The sequence below is a fragment of the Macaca fascicularis genome, chromosome 17, assembly GCF_037993035.2.
Source record: "Macaca fascicularis isolate 582-1 chromosome 17, T2T-MFA8v1.1".
NCBI classification, from domain to species: Eukaryota; Metazoa; Chordata; class Mammalia; order Primates; family Cercopithecidae; genus Macaca; species Macaca fascicularis.
Window position 1 is genome coordinate 23,391,956 of NC_088391.1, and position 19,980 is coordinate 23,411,935.

General features: G+C 43.3%; 2 long non-coding RNA genes across 3 annotated transcripts in view; one reads left to right on the forward strand and one right to left on the reverse strand.

Moving 5' to 3' along the window:
* The window catches only part of LOC102116201 (uncharacterized), a 176,331-nt gene extending 160,211 nt beyond the window's left edge, over positions 1-16,120 (reverse strand). The window contains exons 1-3 of the long non-coding RNA XR_006693745.2: positions 15,982-16,120; positions 7,493-7,566; positions 661-711 (exon numbers count right to left, since the gene is read on the reverse strand). This is a non-coding gene — a long non-coding RNA (uncharacterized lncRNA). The remainder of the gene's footprint in view (positions 1-660; positions 712-7,492; positions 7,567-15,981) is intronic.
* LOC107127941 (uncharacterized) overlaps positions 1-17,892 on the forward strand; it is a 101,562-nt gene extending 83,670 nt beyond the window's left edge. For both annotated transcript variants that reach the window (XR_006693744.3, XR_012426919.1), the window contains exons 4-5: positions 10,116-13,188; positions 16,327-17,892. This is a non-coding gene — a long non-coding RNA (uncharacterized lncRNA). The remainder of the gene's footprint in view (positions 1-10,115; positions 13,189-16,326) is intronic.
* The last annotated feature ends 2,088 nt before the right edge of the window (positions 17,893-19,980 follow it).

Below are 19,980 nucleotides of genomic sequence, written 5' to 3' on the forward strand. Positions count from 1 at the left end.
GGCATTTGGTTTTCTGTTCTTGTGATAGTTTGCTAAGAATGATGGTTTCCAGCTGCATCCATGTCCCCGCAAAGGACACGAACTCATCCTTTTTTATGGTTGCATAGTATTCCATGGTGTATATGTGCCACATTTTCTTAATCCAGTCTGTCACTGATGGACATTTGGGTTGATTCCAAGTCTTTGCTATTGTGAATAGTGCCGCGGTAAACATATGTGTGCATGTGTCTTTATAGCAGCATGACTTATAATCCTTTGGGTATATACCCAGTAATGGGATGGCTGGGTCAAATGGTATTTCTAGTTCTAGATCCTTGAGGAATCGCCACACTGTTTTCCACAATGGTTGAACTAGTTTACAGTCCCACCAACAGTGTAAAAGTGTTCCTGTTTTTCCACATCCTCTCCAGCACCTGTTGTTTCCTGATTTTTTAATGATTGCCATTCTAACTGGTGTGAGATGGTATCTCATTGTGGTTTTGATTTGCATTTCTCTGATGGCGAGTGATGATGAGCATTTTTTCACGTGTCTGTTGGCTGGCCAATTTGCTTTTTATAATAATTATTACTCAATTTAGTTCAACGTACAACGCAATGGCTAAATTGTATCATTTCTCTTATAGTAAGTATACGAGTTTTAAAAACTGGTTTTCTCCATACCTTCTGCCAGTTGTCATGCATGGTCTCACCCTCCAGGAGTTCATTTTTAAGCTGTGAAGACATAATGGATACACATGAGACAAGAGTTGGGAAACAATGTCAGACAGGGTATGATGTAAATGCCAAGACAAGTGACAAAAATGGAAAATGTGATATGTGTTCAGGAAAAGGGGTGATCAGGGAGGGCTGGAAGGCAAGGCTGGTGGCTTTGAGTTGCAAGTTGTTCGCTGCCTATTGGTCTCAGAGCTTTGGATTCATTGCCTCTTTCCGTTTAGGCTTCTTTCTTTGCATTCATTTCTCCATGGTAGAACTCCCTCTGGATTCTTAAAGCTTGTAAGCAACAACTTTTTTACTTTCAGTATCTCCCTGTGCCCTTTCCTTATGAGGCTATATTTGACACATACTGAGTCTCCATGGATGTGCACCCTCCATCTGCTCACGGCTGCTCCATCTCACTGTTCTGTCCCAGATGGTGAACTGCAGCCCAGATGCAACCACCACCAGCATTCTTGCCTGCTCAACCCAGTGTCCCCCTGGCCCTGAGTGGCAGTAATGTCTGCCAGGCAGGCAGCCAGGGAGCTAACGTGCCTGGACGTGACAGTGGCCTCAGAGGAGAGCCCCTTCCTGCCAAGTGCTGGGGAAGGGGAAAATTGTCAACCATAAAGGAAAGAGTGGACACCTAACCAAGATAGGGAACTCAGCTGGTGCTGAAATCACAGCCCTTCAAATGGGCTAGAATGATCTCTCAAAACAGGAGGAAAAAAATTCCCTAGAAACCATTCAAAGAAGACCCAAGTTCAAGTTATGGATGATCTAAGTTAAAAAAAAAAAAATTTTTGTCCCGACATTTCCTAGGTCATTCACACAAAAGAAAGTTTTTCTTTGCTTTTTTTCCCTTTTGGCTTATTCTCACTCTGAATTATCTGAAGCACTGTGACCAGGTTACTTGGCCATGCTGAGTTGGCAAACAGATGAAGCCATGTGGGTGAGGAGGTGGGACGTACCTAAGCATCTGCCATCCACATCACACTGGGAGACTGCCGTGTCACAGTAGCCATTGGATCCTTTCATGGCTTAGAATCACAAGTTTGAAGTAAAAAAGAAAACATCAAATCCATGTTACTTAAGAGTGGTAGGATTCAAGAAGACTATCAGAACACATTCCCTGCCTCACAGGCAGAACTTCAACCCAAGTAGTCATCTGTCTCTGGACCCTGCCTTCCCTGGGCTCCGTATCATTCCCCACACCTCCTTGGTTATGGGGGACTCCATAGGAGACTCGGGTCTACAGGACTAATTTCATTCCACCTCTCATGTGTACAAAAACGAAAACAAAATGCTTTAACATCATCAACAACAAAAGGAACACTGCTGTTCTGCATCTAGGGGAGAAGCTTCTCAAAGGAAAAGACATCAAAGTGTGGCCATGATTTATGCACACGAGGTCTGAGTGTGACCCGGAGAGGCTGGGACACAGAATCATTGAACTTTTGCTGAACGAAGTAATGGGAAGTTTGAGTTTTCTTCAGGGAAACAAAGAGACACCACAGGGGCTGCATCGCTGGGAACAAACAGGGGTCTCTGGTGAGAGACACGAGAGTCATGTGCATGTGGCAGGTGAGGGGCTCAAGAAGGACCGTGAGATATTTATTGGGGTGAGGATAGCTATGGCATTTTAAAGAACAGTGGCATTTGATTTTTTATTTGAAATAGTTTTCCTTCTGCATCATCTTGTGACCCATTCCATAACCCCAGCCCTCCCACAAGTCTTTACATATGGCAGTTTTGTGTGAGGGAATCTTTGGGGAAGAACAGATGTGAGATGCTGTCTGGTGAGGGGAAGGAGAAATAGGACAGTAACCACAGGAGCTGTGAGTAGTCACTAAGAAGAGGCGGTCGTGGAGAGAAGGCTGGAGCACAGGCCACCTCGCTTCAGGAGCGGATGTATTTCACTCAAAATATACTAGAAGAAGGTGACCCTGATGGCAAGGTGGGAGGGGAAAGCTGGTTCTTACTGGGGAAGGGGCTGTACTGGCAGGAGACACTTAGGTCCTTAAGAAACAAAAAATCACATTTCCCTGGTTTGAATGAGAACCCACATACACATACAGATACATATAATTAATCTTTGCCATTTTTGGCTTACTAAAGTTTTATCTTTCATTACAGAATTTATCACATTATACTGTATTATTTCTGATATATTCATATGTTTTATAAATACACATGTGAACTTTATATCTTTTGTACCGGCAAAGTGCCTGGCATATGTTAAGAATAGTTTGTTGAATGAATACTTGAATAAATGGCTGCTACATATATTTGTTAACAAGATGAAACTCTGAGTCACTCAGCAGAATCAGGTCTCATCTGCCATCATGGGACTGATGTCAGTTTTGTTCCTACTTTTCTCCACCTCCCTGATCCGTTTAGATGAACCCTGGGATTCAGGAAGTACTAGTTCTGTGATGTCCTGCACTGGGATACACAACACTCTTCTATGCACCACAGTTTCTGGCTGAGGAGGAGGTGTGAACAGGCTGGCGTGGGCATGTCACTCTCACTGGGCCTGGCAGAGCTGGCCAGCTGCACCGTGCAATACAGGGGTCAGCTCATTGCCAAGAGCAGTAGTGGCCTTGTGAGTAAGCTGAGTGGGCAGGCATGGCCTGAGTCATTTTGCAAGTGCCCGGAAGCTGACCATCCCACAGCCTCCAACACTGAACTTCCCATTTCCTGTTACGGTAGCCAAAACTCTACCACCCTTAGCTATTCATGTTTTTGGATCTTTCAGAGATCTCAATTAGTGAGTATTTGTGTTGGCTTCCAATACAGGGAGAGAAGGACAAGGGAGGAAGACAGTGAGAAAAAGAAACAGGAGGAAGATACCGATAGGCTTTGTACCCTTCCCTGTCCTTGTGCGGAGCAATGCTTTCTCGAAAGAATAGCTTTAGCTCTTCCAAACTGCCCAGACAACCGTGAGAAGCCCACAGGGTCAGGACTCTCCACACATCTTCTTACACACATACTTACTCTGCCAGCCATACAACATCTGAAAACTCACACACATGACAGAGATGGGAGAGAAGGATAAGAAGATCAAAACAAAGTGTGCTGTACAGTAAAGGCACTGTAATCTTGACCTGATACCCCAGGCCCACATTTTAGGCTCCCTTCCCCAACTAGGTAAGACCTAGGATCTGAAGAAGAATCCTTTTCTAGATGAAGGTTACGATTAAAGGAGACACACAACTGTATTTTCCTGATCCCAAATTAGAATGTAGGATCAGACAGATCTGTAAATATTTTTATCTATGAAGTCTTAAAAAAAGGAAAACAAATGAAATTGCTGCAGTTTACATGTAATAAATCTCCTTTATTGATGAATGGATTTAACTTTATTGACTTTGGTCTGGAAGAGAGCTACGAATCAGGTCTTCCACCGCATCAAGACCACTCTGGAGCTGCTGCTCTTAACCACCTACACCATGGACATATGCATAGGCCAGTCCCTGGAATCTCCATTTCATTTGCCTTTCATGACCTTTTGCCTTTCAAATCATTGAACAAATGATTTGTTTTGTTCTCACTTCTCATTCTAAGTAAAGGTTCACTTTTTTTGTTTGTCTTTAAGAGATGAGGTCTTGATATGTTGCCCAGGCTGGACTCGAACTCTTGGGTTCAATTAATCCTCCTGTTTCAGCCTCCTGAGTAGCTGAGACTATAGCCCTGAGCCACTGTGCCCAGCTAATATTCACTTTTCTACCTAATTTTGCATTTGTGATTTTGTATTCCTTTTCATCAAGAGGGCCCCCATGTTATATAAGTTTCAGTCCCTACAAAGTTGTATCTGCCCTTTCATATACTACCCATGTAGTACACACTCTTAGTGTGCATAATTACACAGGAAATCTCAACTAACGGATATCACATTACCATGTTTTTTTTGTTTTTTGTTTTTTGTTTTTTTTGAGACAGAGCCTTGCTCTGTGACCTAAGCTGGAGTACATCTGGGCTCACTGCAACCTCTGCCTCCTGGGTTCAATTGATTCTCCCGCCTCAGCCTCCTGAGTAGCTGAGATTACAGGCGCCCGCCACCATGCCTAGCTAATTTTTGTGTTTTTAGTAGAGATTGGGTTTCACCATGTTGGCCAGGCTGGTCTCGAACTCCTGACCTCCTCATGTACCTTGGTCTCCCAACGTGCTGGGATTACGGGCATGAGCCACTGCTCCCAGCCACCATGATTCTTAATTAAGCAGAATGTTGTCTGCATGATGCCCTTAGAAGTAATTAATGAAATTAAAAGCATGAAAGCAGATAGTGGAGATTTCTATTTCAGAAATGTAGTAAGTACTTAACCTGGTCCCCAGACTTTTGTCCACCTGTATGCACAGAAAAATATGATAACAGCTAACACTCACATAGTGTTTACTGTGAACTAGGCCCCATTTAGTCCTCGTAGCCACCCATTGGAATAGGTGCTAACTCATTTTACAGATTAAAAAAACTGAGGCACAGAGAAATCAAGCATTTCTAAAGTTACACCTAATATAAGGCATACCTGGTTTGTTGACCCAGGCCATCTAGGTCCAGAATCCAAGGTCTCCACCTCTATGCTATTATCACCTATGTAGGGTCATTGCTGATGTGTGAGATGATGATCCAGTAGCACAGAAACAAATCATTACTTTGTTTTCTACTGACAAATATTGTCTTTTACTCTTAGCATTCTGGTTAAATAAAATCATGGTTGCTTTCCTTTCAGTTTCTTCCCTTCCTCAACTAGGAATGAGAGATATCCCTGGACATGCCTGACACATAGTCTGACGCATTGGCAGGGGTTGAAGTTGGCTGAGTGGTGCCTCCAAAGATATCAGGCCCTAATCCTCAGTCTGTGAATATTCTTTAATATGGTAAAGTTTTCACAGATACATCTAAATTAAGGATCTTGAGATGAGAAGAACATCTTGAATTATCTGGGTGGGCCCTAAATGCTATCAAAAGTGTCCTTATGAAAGAATAGCAGAGGGTAATTAAACACACAAAGGAGACAGCAATGTGAAGGCAGAAACAGAGATTGGAGTGATGCAGCCTCAGGCCAAAGAACAGGAAGGAATGCTTCCAGCAGAAGCTAGGAGAGACAAGGGACTGATTCTCCCCCAGAGCCTCTGCAAGTAGTGTGGCTCTACTGACACTTTGATTTCACATTTCTGGCCTCTGTAATTGTGAAAGAATACATTTCTGTTGTTCGAAGGCATTAAGATTGTGGCAATTTGTTACACAAGCAATAGGAAACTGATACAGGGGTCAATATATAGCAGTCAAAACAGTTTAAACGCAATAATAGTCATAACTGCCATGCCTTGCACCCTTGCAATGTACTGGGTATGTACTGTGTGACATACAGTCCTCCATTTCATTATCATAAGGTAAATGAAGAAACTGAGGCCACACAGCTACTAAATGACAGAGGAAGGATTCGAACCAAGGTCTGTCCAACTCCAAAAACCATAAATAGAAAGACTATACTATTCTGTAAATTCCAGCATCCCACATAGACATTCATTCCACTAAAATGATATCCAAATCCTAACAGTTCTTAATGCTCGCTATGGGTAGATTTATTTCTTAATCTTTCCCTCTTTGTCCATACACCCTCTCTCATTTTGTTATCTGTTGGTTGCTCTTAGTGCCACTTAAAAAAAAATAATGTCCAAATTACTATTAGTCTGTTTTCCCAATGAAGAAACTGAGGCACAGAGAGGTTAACTCACTTGCTGGAATCCTGCAGAGCCTGATCCTGGAAACTGTGCTCTCACTACTATGATACATACCCCTACAGAATCTTGGTCTGGGTCAGTAAGAAATATCTGGCAACTTAATACTTTTTTCTCATGTGACTTTTACTTTGTAGAGTAGGTGTATCAGCTCTCTGTGCACACTTAAAGGTTAATTAAACCACTACAAAATGCAAAAGCAGCTAGGTCTTTGTTTCCGAGGTAATAAAATCACAAAGGATTCCTGTTCAAAAATGAAGGCTGTAATATTCTGTTGCCAGTGGGTTTTGTGCATTTTTCCTGTTTTAACAACGTGTACTTCTCTCTTCACCAGAAACATTAGGTCACAAAAGCCAATCTCATCTACATCTTTACAATGTTGTTTATCATCTTTTTGCATGCGGGAGATAGAACTGGTAATGAAACAGCCAAATTGGATTCCAGCGAGGATTTGTCCTGACTTAGAATACTTTCAGAATCCATTCAGAACGCCTCTGATTTATCATTAAGCCCCCAGAAGCCATTTATTTTGGGCCAGCTTTTCAGGGATAGGACATCAGTTGTGTGCTAGTTATTGGGAATTATAACACAGCTGATGAAGCGTGACAACACAGAGTCTATTGGATTCGCAAAAGATTACAGAAGGGTGTTACAGAAGTCAACAGCTATTATGCTGAAATTGTCTCTGAGCAGAGAGAGAACATGAAAATAAGGAAATAGATTCTATCCTGCTGCCTGTCATCCCTCCTAGGGTCTTTGGGTTCAGTGTACATGAATTCCCCTCCCACAGTTCCTTTTCCTACCCCTGCAGTTTTTCAGCGTCTACTCCCGCCCACTCCCTCTCTCCCTCGAGCAGGTTATCATACAAAATTAGAACTAGGGAAAAAGGGTGGATTGATACTTATGGCTGTGCAGTGGTAGGTGGTTAATTCAGCCACATCATGGATACAGTTATGTTAAGCAAAGGGCAGACAGCATGTTATTAAATGAGGTTTTAGCTGACCCATAAAATCCAAAACACTTCAGAAACCAGGAATCATAGTCTTGTCATACTCACTGTAGCATCCACTTGAAGGTGTTCTATGTCAGCCTTCCGCCTTCCCACAGTGTATGTGGCATGCCCAGGAGAAGCTGGAGGAAAGCAGTAGTGAATTGTTTCAATCTCTCTGGCAATATTTTCTAAAATTACCAATGTACACACCTAGTGACCTAACGATTACACTTTTTGGTGATTCCATCCTAAGAGAAAAGAAAAGCATGACCTAGTACATAGTATAATATGTCCAAGCGTGTTTATTACAACATGATACCCCATAGTTAAAAAAAAAATCTGGTAGGAAACAATCTGCATTTCTAGCAATAAGAAATGTCTGAAGAAAGCATAGGAAATATCTATCATGCAATATCATGCAGCTATAAAAAAGAATGAGTTAGATCTATATGCATGAACCTAGAAAGATATCCACATAGATTATTAAGTGGGAAAAAAAAAAGTCAGTTACAGAGTAACACACACAATACCGTATTATCAAACTTTAAATTTCTAGGCCTTTTCCCAGAGAGTGCCATCATGTTCATATCATCTCTAAGTTTGAGGCAGCTCTTCAGCATATCCATAATGCACAAGGAAACTGGAATCACAAGTTGAGGTGGTTTCAATGCAGCTCTTCTTAGACAGACAGATGGACTTCATAACATGTATGTGTCCTGCCCGAGCTTTTACTGCCCTGGTAATCCTCATAAAGTAAAAATACCTCTCAGTCTCCAGAGAAATCTCTTCAAGTTGGGATTCTGGGGGAGGTATTAGGTTTAGGGGTAAGATGAAAGAAGGCATTTCAGATTTGCCTTTTCTTTTTTCTTTCCTTTTCTTTTCTTTCTTTTTTTTTTTTAGACAGTCTCGCTCTGTCACCAGGCTGGAGTACGTGGCACAATCTTGGCTCGCTGCAACCTCTGACTCCCACGTTCCAGCGATTCTCCTGCCTCAGCCTCCCGAGTAGCTGGGATTACAGGCACGTGCCACCACACCCAGCTAATTTTTGTATTATTAGTAGAGACGGGGTTTCACCGGGTTAGCCAGGATGGTCTCGGCCTCCCAAAGTGCTGGGATTACAGGCTTGAGCCACCGCGCCCGGCCTGTGGCCATTAATTCTTAAAGTTTCAAGTCAAAGCCATCTTTACCTCATGCAAGCTGGGTTCCTTGGCTGATACCTTCTTCTACATCTTCTCTCTAGGCCCCCGTGGCTCCCTTTATTAAGGACAGGTGGTGAGCAGAAGTAGACAAGGCTTATAAACCAGGCTGCTCCTCAAATGCAGCCATAAGAAAAGAAACCTATGGGGTGTTTTAAATGCATGCCTGATATAAAGATAAACCTCGGGTATCATATATCAGGGGATCCCAATCCTCAGGCCACCTATGGGTACTAGTCCATGGCCTATTAGGAACTGAGCCGCACAACAGGAGGTGAGCAGCAGGCAAGCAAGTGAAGCTTCATCTGTATTTACAGCCGCTTCCCGTTGCTTGCATTGCCGCCTAAGCTCTGCCTCCCAACAGATCAGCAGCAGCGTTAGACGCTCATAGGAGTGCAAACCCTGTTGTGAACTGCACCTGCCAGGGATCTAGGTTGGGCCGTCTTTAGGAGAATATAATGCCTGATGATCTCTCACTGCCTCCCATCACCCCAAGTTGGGACCGTGTAGCTGCAGGAAAACAAGCTCAGAGCTCCCACTGATTCTTCATTATGGTGCACTGTATAATTATTTCACTATATATTGCAATGTAATAATAAAGTGCACAATAAATATAATGTGCTTGAATCATCCCCAAAACGTTCTCCCCACCTCCACCCTGGTCTGTGGGAAAAACTGTCTTCCACAAAACCAGTCCCTGGTGTCAAAAAGGTTGGGAACCACTGTCTTATAGGATATATAAAGTGCAAGTTCTATGTGTCCCAGAAAAGGATTTTAAAGGTAATTCATGGTGTGTACATGGCGTGTATCTTATTATATATTAGTAATACTTTGAATGTGTAAAGTGCTTCTCCCTGTTCTGTTGGATTTATCTTTGAAATAGCTTATAAAGGTAAAGATATGAGTATAGAAAACATTCCTTCACTGGCCCTATTTTATAAATGAAGGAACAGAGACTGGATGCAACATGTGGCAGATTATGCGAAAAATCTAGTAGCTAAGCAAACGTAAGACTTCAGGTTCCCTGGATTCCACGACAGTTGACTTTCCCATCTGAAGTGATACCTGAGCACAATAGCTTTTAATCGTCAGATTATAATGGTTCCTTTTACTCTGATAATATTGCTGATATTTCTAGAAATAACTTGTTCATCCATTTATTAATCTCATAAACCCCTGACTGGGGGAAAGGGAGTGGAAAGTGGTCAGAAATGGGGCTGGAACCGTCATCAGGAAGCCAGAACCTCCACTGCCTGGAGAGTTCAGTTCAGTGTCAGGCCTTTGTCTTGAGGGCAACGGGAAACTATGGAAAGGTATTTAAGTTGGGGGATGTGGTGATCAGCAGCATTTGGCAGCAATCTAGTCAGAAGATCACGACGATAAAGCAGGTGAGAGACGACGGTGGCTCAAGGGCAAAGGGGATCCCATCAAGACATGGGAACCGCCACATCGTTCTTTCCCCAATATCACTGTTTCTATACTTTTCCTTCTAGGAGGCCTGCAAATGTCTGTTATCGGGAGGAAAATCCGGCCCTGCTATTTCTCCAGCCTTCCCTTGTTCCCAGTCCGGCCCTGCCCCTTTAACATTCAGGAATGAGAGCGGAAGCAGAAGGCCCAGGTCCCCGCGGGTTCCGACGCCCGGATTCCACAGCCTGTGAGGATCCCTTGCGCCTAGAGGGGGACGAGGCCACTGGCACTACGTCGTGACTTCACCAACAGCCTGCAGTTCTCGTTAACGGGCTTTCGCCAGGCCCCTTGGCCTAACGCCAGGATTCCCGGTGCCAGCCCTCAGCGCTCTGAGATTAGACAACGCCCCACAGGCCGCGGCTCTCTGTTGACCATCCGCAGCGCCGAGACCGGCCTACACAAGCCTGCGGCCGCTAGCTCTCCCACAAGGCCGAGCGCGGCCAAAGGGCAGCCCCGCCCCCGCCACCTCCTGCAGCTCTATTGGCTAATGCGCCTGCCACTCAGCCGCGCGCCCGACCTCGGCCTCGGGCCTGGAGGAGGGATCCCAAATCTCGGCTCGGCTCGGCTCCAGCTGCCTCGCTTCTCCTTGACGTTTACTGTGTTTGGCATCTCTGTTCCAACGCCAGCAGCCGTTTCGCGACCCACGGCGGACTTGCATAAACACTTTCTAGTTGGAATCTCACCCTGCGAGGTGGGCAGGGTGGTGATATTCCTGTTTGACGCCGACAGAAATAAGAGAGATTGACTCTCAGAGTCTTGTGGCGGGATTTTAAAGGGGGATCTTAATAGTGGCTCCAGACAGACCCGTGTTTTCTGCTTCTAGCATTAACTACGTCATTAGACACTTCTGAATTAATTTTGTCTGTGAAATGGGGAAAAGATAGCCACCTTGCATAACTGGTGAAGAATTCGTAAACTGACAGAAAAATCTAGTAAGAGGATTGGCCCGTGGTCGGCTCTTAGTGGTGTATGTGGGGGCTGTGAACATTCCCAGGTCTTCTGACCTCTTGTCTGGGACTCTTTCTGCTAAACTAGCGATTCTCAGAGTCCTAGAGACTTCGGGAGATCCGGGGGCATCTTCAAGGGGATCCCTGAGTTCTAAACTGCCGAGGAACACTCAAGAGAGAGAATAAATATTTCCACCATATTATTACGGATAATATATATGTTGTCATCTATTTGCCAAAGACTGTTGTAAGTGCTTGTATACATTAAGTCACTTAATCTTCACGGTGAACACTATGGTACATCCTATTATAATTCCTATTTTACAGGCAAATAAACAGAGGCACGGAGACGTTAAATACCTTTCCAGCTAAAAAGTGTGGGAGCTGTTTTACGTTCATGCAATCTAGCTGATAAAGCCACACACATTAGTGTTTGTACTATATATTATTGCGCAAGAGGTGTCTTTGATAATGATTCTTGAGACACAATTTACAAGATGCCTCTGACTTTTATTAAACTCTCAAAGGGCAGGAGAAGAAAAAAAGAAAAATACAGAGGAACCTAAACCCTAAATCAGAGACAGACTACATGCAGATGTACAAATGGAAGATTAGAAACCCAAGTTGTGGGTACCATGTTTGGAATTCCGTTTTAGCGGAATGCTTTGGACTATCACGTCCCTTGGTGGCTCCCTGGAGCTGCCCACTAAGGGAGAACGATTGAATGACAGGATTGGAATGGAATGTAGCCATCATCTTATCTGACCACACAGACACCTCCCAGCAGATGAATGCATCACCTCCACATGATAATTTTGAAGACTTTCTGAGAAAGTGATAATATTAGCCTGTTACCTCACAATCACAAGGAACAGTACAGTGACTACAAACCCTATGTGCCTTATTCAACAGATGTCACAGAATAAAGAAAAAGACTGGGAGAGAGATGGGAGCTGATAGATCAGACGAGACCAAAGACTTAAACTGAAGACTAAATCATGGGAAATGGGAGCAAGGACTTATTTGTTTAGAGGGTGAAAAGAGTGAATTTGCCTACAGGGCAAATCTGGAAGCAGCTCTCCCTGGGAGCCAGGTTAGAGCTCCTACTAAGGTGTCCTTGGCCTCTGCAGTGGTGGTGGCCTTGAACTACACAGCACACTTGGACACTCAGCTTCTGAATGTCCAGAGCAGTCCTGAGTCTTGCCTGAGAAAAATACTCAGGTGCTTGGGCTTCGCCTCTCCCTTCTGCCTTCTTTTCCTCCACCTTTCCAGGTCAGCCTGGGGAATATGGGGTGTGAGGAGGGAGGTGAGTGGAGGCTGAGTTTTGACCAATGTTATATGACATTTGAACCTGACCGATGGCAAAAGGAAGATCCTTTGGGAGGCAGGCCTATGTTCTCATCCCTCTTCCTGCCCCTTTGGATCAGATAGCTGTCAATCATTGTCTCTGGGGCTGGTAAAGAACAGAGAGGGGCACGGGACAACATCAGCCAAGTAAAAGTAGTGCTGGGGGTTGGGTCCCAAGTGATCTGTCAACACATCCTGAAATGGTATTTTGAGTGACCAGAGAAAATGCAGGCTCCATGAAGGAGAGAAGTCTAGGGTGATTCCTGTGGAGAAATATTGGTTGTGAGATTTAAGAGGTGAAAGTGACATAGACAGGAAATGAGGCAAGAGGCTGAGAGTCAGTGGCACCACTTGCTTTGGAAATGGAGCAAAGGCTGTGAAGCTCACAAAAGCTTGGTCCTGGGGTGAGGTGTGGGGAAGGTTGGCCACATAGGACAAGAGCAGGGCTGCAGAGTTAAAGTCCCAAGGACAAGCAATGTGACTGTCTTTCCAGAAAGATTGGGACCTCACCAAACTACCATCTCCCAAGCCCTTCCATCCAACAACTGGATATTCTCTCTATGGCATGAATAACAGTTATTGTGCCACTTGGTATACAAAGACAATTATTACACATTTGCTTTGTACTGGGCTTTTGCTAACTGGCTGTAAGTGCTAACCTTTCATAAGTGACTCTAAAAAGAATGATTTCTGCACAGCTCTCTAAGCATTTGTGGACCCAGTCAGGAAAGCGGAAAGAAGCAACAGGCTTAGCAGATCATTCTGAATAGCTTTGGAAACATAAGCCAGGGAGACCCAGAATGAGGTAAGGAAACCTGTCTTCTCATTTGGAACCTAGAACATTTGAATATGGACACTTTGATGTTTACCTTGGCACCATTAGTATTGAGCAGATTTGTTAAGTATTAGTTTGAACCATCTGAATGATGTGCTGATATTCAGCTGTTTTTGATGCACAAAACATAGCAATTTCCTATGGCTGAATCTGATAAAATCCTGAGGTAATAAGATACTCTAAGAGATGTTAACTTAGTTGACTAGGGGAGAAAACTGAGGAACTTTGGGGACCTAGGTCTCTAAGAGTGAGTGTTCCCAATTACAAAACAATTCATTAAAAAGAGGCTTGCAGGATCTCCAGTTAAAAATTCTAGCTTCATTTATTTATTCATTCATTGTAACAACATCAAAAATCATTAAGCATCTCCCATGTGTCAGCCACTGTGCTAGAAAGACAATAAAATGATGGTCACTGCCCTGAAGGAACACACAGAATAGCGGGAAAGGAGTGAGGATGGTGCAGTGGACAGGACTACAGGGAAGGCCCTGGGGAAACAGAAGAGGAACAGAGAGAATGATTCTGGGGAAGGAAAGGAGGAAGAGAAGGAGAGGTGTGGTCTTAGCCAGAGAAGGTTTTGATGTGGGAAAGGCAAGTAATAATTAGCCAAATAGGCAAGGCAGGAAGGAAAGTTCCAGACAAAACCAGGCAGAGATGACCATATGATTTAAAGAAACAAGTTATATTTAGAGTGAATATAGGTGTATTAAGTCTACAGAAAGGCATTTATCAAAGGGCTTTAGGCATCTCCAAGTCAGGAACCGTGTCATATTTATGTTCATATAGCCAGTGTTGTGTCCAGGACCATACCTAGCACATGGTAGGTGCTTGGTAGATATTGAAATAAACTGGCCTGAGGTAAAAAGCCTGAAATTGAAATATACCACAAATTTAAAAGAACTTTTTTCTTTCCTGCTCCCATTAGTCTGAATTGATGAGGTTTCAATGTATTACTTGAAATGTTATGCATGAAAACATTCATTTGCAACCTATCTCTAGAAAGAGATGTGGTTATGTAACCTTTTAATCTGTGTGTCTAAGTAGATATCAAAAGTATGTCTTGCCTTGAGGACTTTCCTAAGTCTGTTCAATGCTGCTATAATAGAATACCTAAGCCTAGGTAATTTATAAAGAAAAGAGGTTTATTTAGCTCACAGCTCTGCAGTCTGGGAAGTACGAGAAGCATGGTGCCAACATCTGCTCAGCATCTGGTGAGAACCACGTGCTGGGTTGAAAAACATGGCAGAGAAGGTCACAGGGGAAGCGAATACTTGTGAAGAGAGGCAAAACCTAAGGGACTCTGGGTTTTATACCAACGCACTCTTTTGGAAATAAATCCACTCTCACAAGAACTAGTCTAGCCTCCCCAGAGCAGGAACTCAGTCACTTGGTGAGAACCATGACAAGCCATTCATGAGGGATCTGCCCCTGTGACCCAAACACCTCCCATTAGGCCCCACCTCGCACCACCACCACAATGGGGGTCAAAGTTCAACATGAGTTTGGTGGGAACAAATAAACTATATCCAAACCATAATACAGACTTTTTCAGTTCCTTATGTTGAATATTTAGTGTGTACTCTCCATAGGCCAGGTGATATAACAGGCTTGTGACCACAGTGGTAAATAAGGCAAATATAGACCCTGCCTTGAGAGAGTTTAATATTTAGTAGATAAAACAGTTATTATCTGTTAATTTGCCTGGATGAATCAGGGAAGGCTCTCAAATGGAGCAGCCTCTGGAAGATGAGGGCATTCCAGGGAGGAAGGGCAGCATATGCGCCAGCATGGAGGCAGGAGGAGATAGCATGATGTACCTGGAGAAGAACAAATAATGAGTGCTACATGGGGCTATTGGAAACGAGAAGGAAATGTGGAAGAAGAAGTTAAAAAGGTGGGCAAGGGTTAGCTCTTGAAGTGTCTTGAAAAGGAGTTTGTATTTTATTTTGTAGTCAAAGAAGAGCCATTGGAGGATTTTAAACTAGGAACCAAAAATAGAGTCTGAAAATAGAGGTGCAGAGACTGGTAAGTTGGTGGTTGCCAATCAGTGGTCCAAAGAAAAGATAGATAAGCAGAGCCGTGATCAGCACCAGAGAGGAGGCAACAGAAGGGAGATGCTCAGGATACAATCAATGGGCTTCAAGAGTGACTGGACGTGGGGCACTGGAGAATAAGTGACATGGAGAGATCTAGATTGACCTCTGGGCCTACAGCTCAGGAAAGTGGGTGGGAGGTGGCATTCAGAGAGACCGGGAGCACTCTTCATCTTTCAGAGTCCAGCACATGATCAACAACAGCTGACTTATGAGTAAGATCTTGGGGTCCTCGAAACACCAAAACACTGGTATTTTTAGAATTTCACATTCTTACTGCCCAAGGAAACCCCTTGCAAAGAAAAAAAAAAACCTTAAGAAAAGTAAAAGTATTTAAAAGGCTCCGACTTCTCCAAAACACCTCCTCTTTTCCTACTCTCCCAATTGTACAGTCAAAGCAATAACAGCAGCCACATATTAAGTCATTACCATCTATAGCCAAATAACTACAAAACCACAAGAGGGCAATGAAAATGGCCGTAAAGGCACAGAGTAGTAATTAGTTTCCCATTAGCACCAGCTACACTAATGTCAACATAGAACAATTAACATTCCTAACCTCATAATTAGGCTATAACCTCTGCATGTCTTGCCAGAGTAGATTGATGAATGGCACAGGAGGAATAAGCAATAATAAGGCAGCCGTGCAGTGAGACCACTGCATCCTGACCTTGTCTGCGGGTGATCCACAGTGCTGTTGGATAGAAAGGCAGTGGGAGAACTCAGTTGTGATTTCCACTGATCTAGCCAGTCCCCAGCTAAAAACCATCTAATTCAGCTGCACTTTCTTTGAGTCCCAGGAAGTGAGTGAGTGAGTGGGAGAAAAGCTACAGCAGTAATAACACAGAAGGCAGAGTCCTTTTGCATTTATATCTCTTTATTCTGTCCATCACTAGGCAACCATTCTTTGTGCTTAAAACTACACATCTTTGTACATGTGACACCTTCTTCTTTGACGTAACCACTTTGGTTTGCAGTGTGCTAAGGGATATCTATTCTATTTATTTCTGTTTAGGTCAACCGCAATGAAGACCAATCCATTTGACCTCCATCCTGGCTCATCTCCTCTGTGTTCTCATAGCATCATATTACAAATGGATCACAGACGCCTTTGCAGTTGCCTATTTATTTGTCCATTTCTCCCTCCAGACTGTGAGTTCCCAGAGGGCATGTCTTATCTATGTTAGTAGCTACATCTCCAGTACGTGGCTTTGTGGACAACACTCTATAACTGTTGGAGGAATGAATGAATGAGTGAGTGAGTGAATATTTTCCCTGAAATTCAAGCCTTGGTGGTTGAACTTGTGATTATTTGGTTTATGGAACAAGCTAGGCTGATTGAATTGACTCGGGCAGGCAGAATTAGGCAAAATGTAACACAAAGAAGATGAGTACACCAGCCTCGCTGATTGAGGAGGTTAGCTGTGGATGAGCCAAGTGCCAGCTGCCAGCTGCAGTTGCAAGGCCATGTTCTTCTTCTAGCTAAGAACATTTCATGGCAGAGACTCACTCAGGGGTCTGAATATCAGAATCACAACCAGAAAATGGCATTATTGCACAGGCAAAAAGTTGGCGGCTGTCTCCAAGTAACAGTGTCTTGTTAGGTTCCCTAGAAGCAGAGTCTAAGACAAGGACTCTTGGTCAAGTGATTTACTGAGGTCATGCTCTCAGGAGAAAGGGAGTGAGAGGAGCATAATAGGCAGGGAGAAAAGCTAGAGGAGAGCTCAGCTGGAGACTGGCTGCAGCCTGATCACCTTGAGCTATGGGGTTGGCCAGCCCTTTGTCTTTCTGTGTGGATCAGTCATTGGCTGTGGGCTATCCCCCTGTGGACAGGAACCCATAACCTCCTAGTGAACACATCTCTTATTTCAGTAGAGAGCCATTCTCTGGAAAAGTGGGCAGCTGTGAGCTGTTGACAGTATCCAGAGCTGGAGGATGGGTGCATGGCTGGCAAAGGTGCTCTGAGCATGGCACCTCCAGCATCTACAAGAGTTGTATTGTGTGAAATATTGTTATAGTCACTTCTCAAAAAAAGACATTTATGCAGCCAACAGACATATGAAAAAATGCTCATCATCACTGGTCATTAGAGAAATACAAATCAAAACCACAGTGAGATACCATCTCACGTCAGTTAGAATGGCGATCCTCAAAAAGTCAGTACACAACAGATGCTGGAGAGGATGTGGAGAAATAGGAACGCTTTTACACTGTGGGTGGGAGTGTAAAGTAGTTCAACCATTGTGGAAGACAGTGTGGCGATTCCTTAAGGATCTAGAACTGGAAATGCCATTTGACCCAGCAGTCCCATTACTGGGCATATACTCAAAGGATTATAAATCATTCTACTATAAAGACATGCACACGTATGTTTATTGCAGCACTATTCACAATAGCAAAGACTTGGAACCAACCTAAATGTCTATCAATAATAGACTGAATAAAGAAAATGTGGCACAGATACACCATGGAATACCATGCAGCCATAAAGGAGGATGAGTTCATGTCCTTTTCAGGGACATGGATGAAGCTGGAAACCATCATTTTCAGCAAACTAGCACAAGAACAAAAAAAAAACAAACACCGCATGTTCTTACCCATAAGTGGGAGTTGAACAATGAGAACACATGGACATAGGGAGGGGAACATCACACACTGGGGCCTGTTGGGGGGTGGGGGGCTAGGGGAGGGATAACATTAGGAGAAATACCTAATGTAGGTGACAGGTTGATGGGTGCAGCAAACCATCATGGCATGTGCATAACTATGTAACAAAACTGCATTCTGCACATGTACCCCAGAACTTAAAGCATAATGAAAAAAAAGAGTTTAAAAAAAAAAAGAAATATTGTCATAGTAATCACTACTGATTATTGAGCATCTACTATATGTCAAGCACTGTGATAATTAGATGTATTTGCTCAGATACTCCTTTGGATACACCTGTTAGAAAGGTAATATATTAGCATTTCCATCCGACAGATGAGGAAACTCAGATTCATGCTTAGAATAATTCCTTTCTCTGTCTACATTCCTATGATAGAATCAGGATAGTGCACATCCAACTGGCCTGAATTCCATGCATTCATTCTATTAATGAATTCCACCAATGCTTTTGAGCACCTATTACGTACCAAGACTAGGCTAGGCCCTAGGGATATATATCAGTGAAACGATAGTCTTGAATCCTGTCCTCAAAGGATAGGACTAAGCCTCAGGCCTAGATCCAATGTGATCTAATTAAAAAATATTATTTGGACATCTGCTATGTACATTCTGATTCACCATGCCCTGATCAAGAAAGAATCCAGACCCCGTGCCTCTGTGAAAGTCCACTTGAATCCCTCACGTAAAACATGCTACTGGATTGGGAAAACCTGTTTTCAATACTTCATACAAACCAAGCACGGCAGGCACTTTCCCTGTGCATGAAGATTAAATTTGGTGATCTCTAAATTCCCTTCCAGCTATCACATCCTCAGATTCCCATCTCTGACCATCCACAGTGCTCATGGCTACACCTTTACTGGGGACTGTGACGGTCTGTTTTATGTGTCAACTTGGGTAGGCTGTAGCCAGTTAATCAAACACTTATCTAGGTGTTGCTATGGCAATATTTTGTAGATATGATTAACATCTACAATCACTTGACTTTAAGTGAAGGAGATTATTGTCACTAGTATGGGTGGACCTCATTCAATCAGTGAAAAGTCTTAGGAACAGAACTGAGGTTTCCCTGGGGAAGAAGAAATCCTGCCTGTGGAGTGTACCTTCACCTCTGCCTGAGTTTCCAGCCTGCTATCCATCACTACAAATTTTAGACTTTCAAGCCACCCCCACAATCACTTAAGTGAATTCCTTGAAATAAAACTCTCTCTCCCTCTTTCTCAACACACACACGCACGCACACACACACACACACACACACACCCACCCCTCTCCTCTTGGTTCTGTTTTTCTGGAGAACCCTGAATGACACAGGGACTCACCATGTACTTTTCTCCTTGTAATATTGTCTGGTATATACAGTTTTACAGCTTCTGATGTGCATAGTTATGGCCCATCCAGGTTACTAGTACGTAGATGAAGCCCATGCTTAGAACACCAACAAAACAAGGATACCAGAGCACGAGAAAAGCTTATCGTCAATTCAATTAACTTAACCAGAGTTTTACAATAAGAACATGCAGAAATTTTGCTTACACATGAATTCTAGGTTTTTTTTTTAAGTATCTGTATATGGGTGGGAAGGACTATAATCATTTCAGGTTGGAGCCCCTAAATGTATTAATCCAGCTCTGTACATCTCCAAGTAGAATATAAGGTCCATGAGGTCAGAGGCCAAGCCTTGGTTTCTTTATGAGCCTATAGTACCCAGTATGATATTTTACAGATAATCACATACATAGGAGGTGCTGCATCAACCTAGTATTTTCCTTTTGTTTTATTATCCAGAATATGTTAACTTTGGGAAATGGGAAAAACAGGCTCAGAGAAATGCAGATTTGTTTGTTTTTAGGAAAACTGATTTACCATCTCCAAAGGAGAGGCTGCTTCCTCCATATGGCTAGATTTATTATCTGGAAGGCAGTCCAGAAACCAGCCCTTCTCTTGTTTCTGTGTCCATTGGCAGGTGCTGGGAGTCCAACTGACTGACATGTGTCAGGTT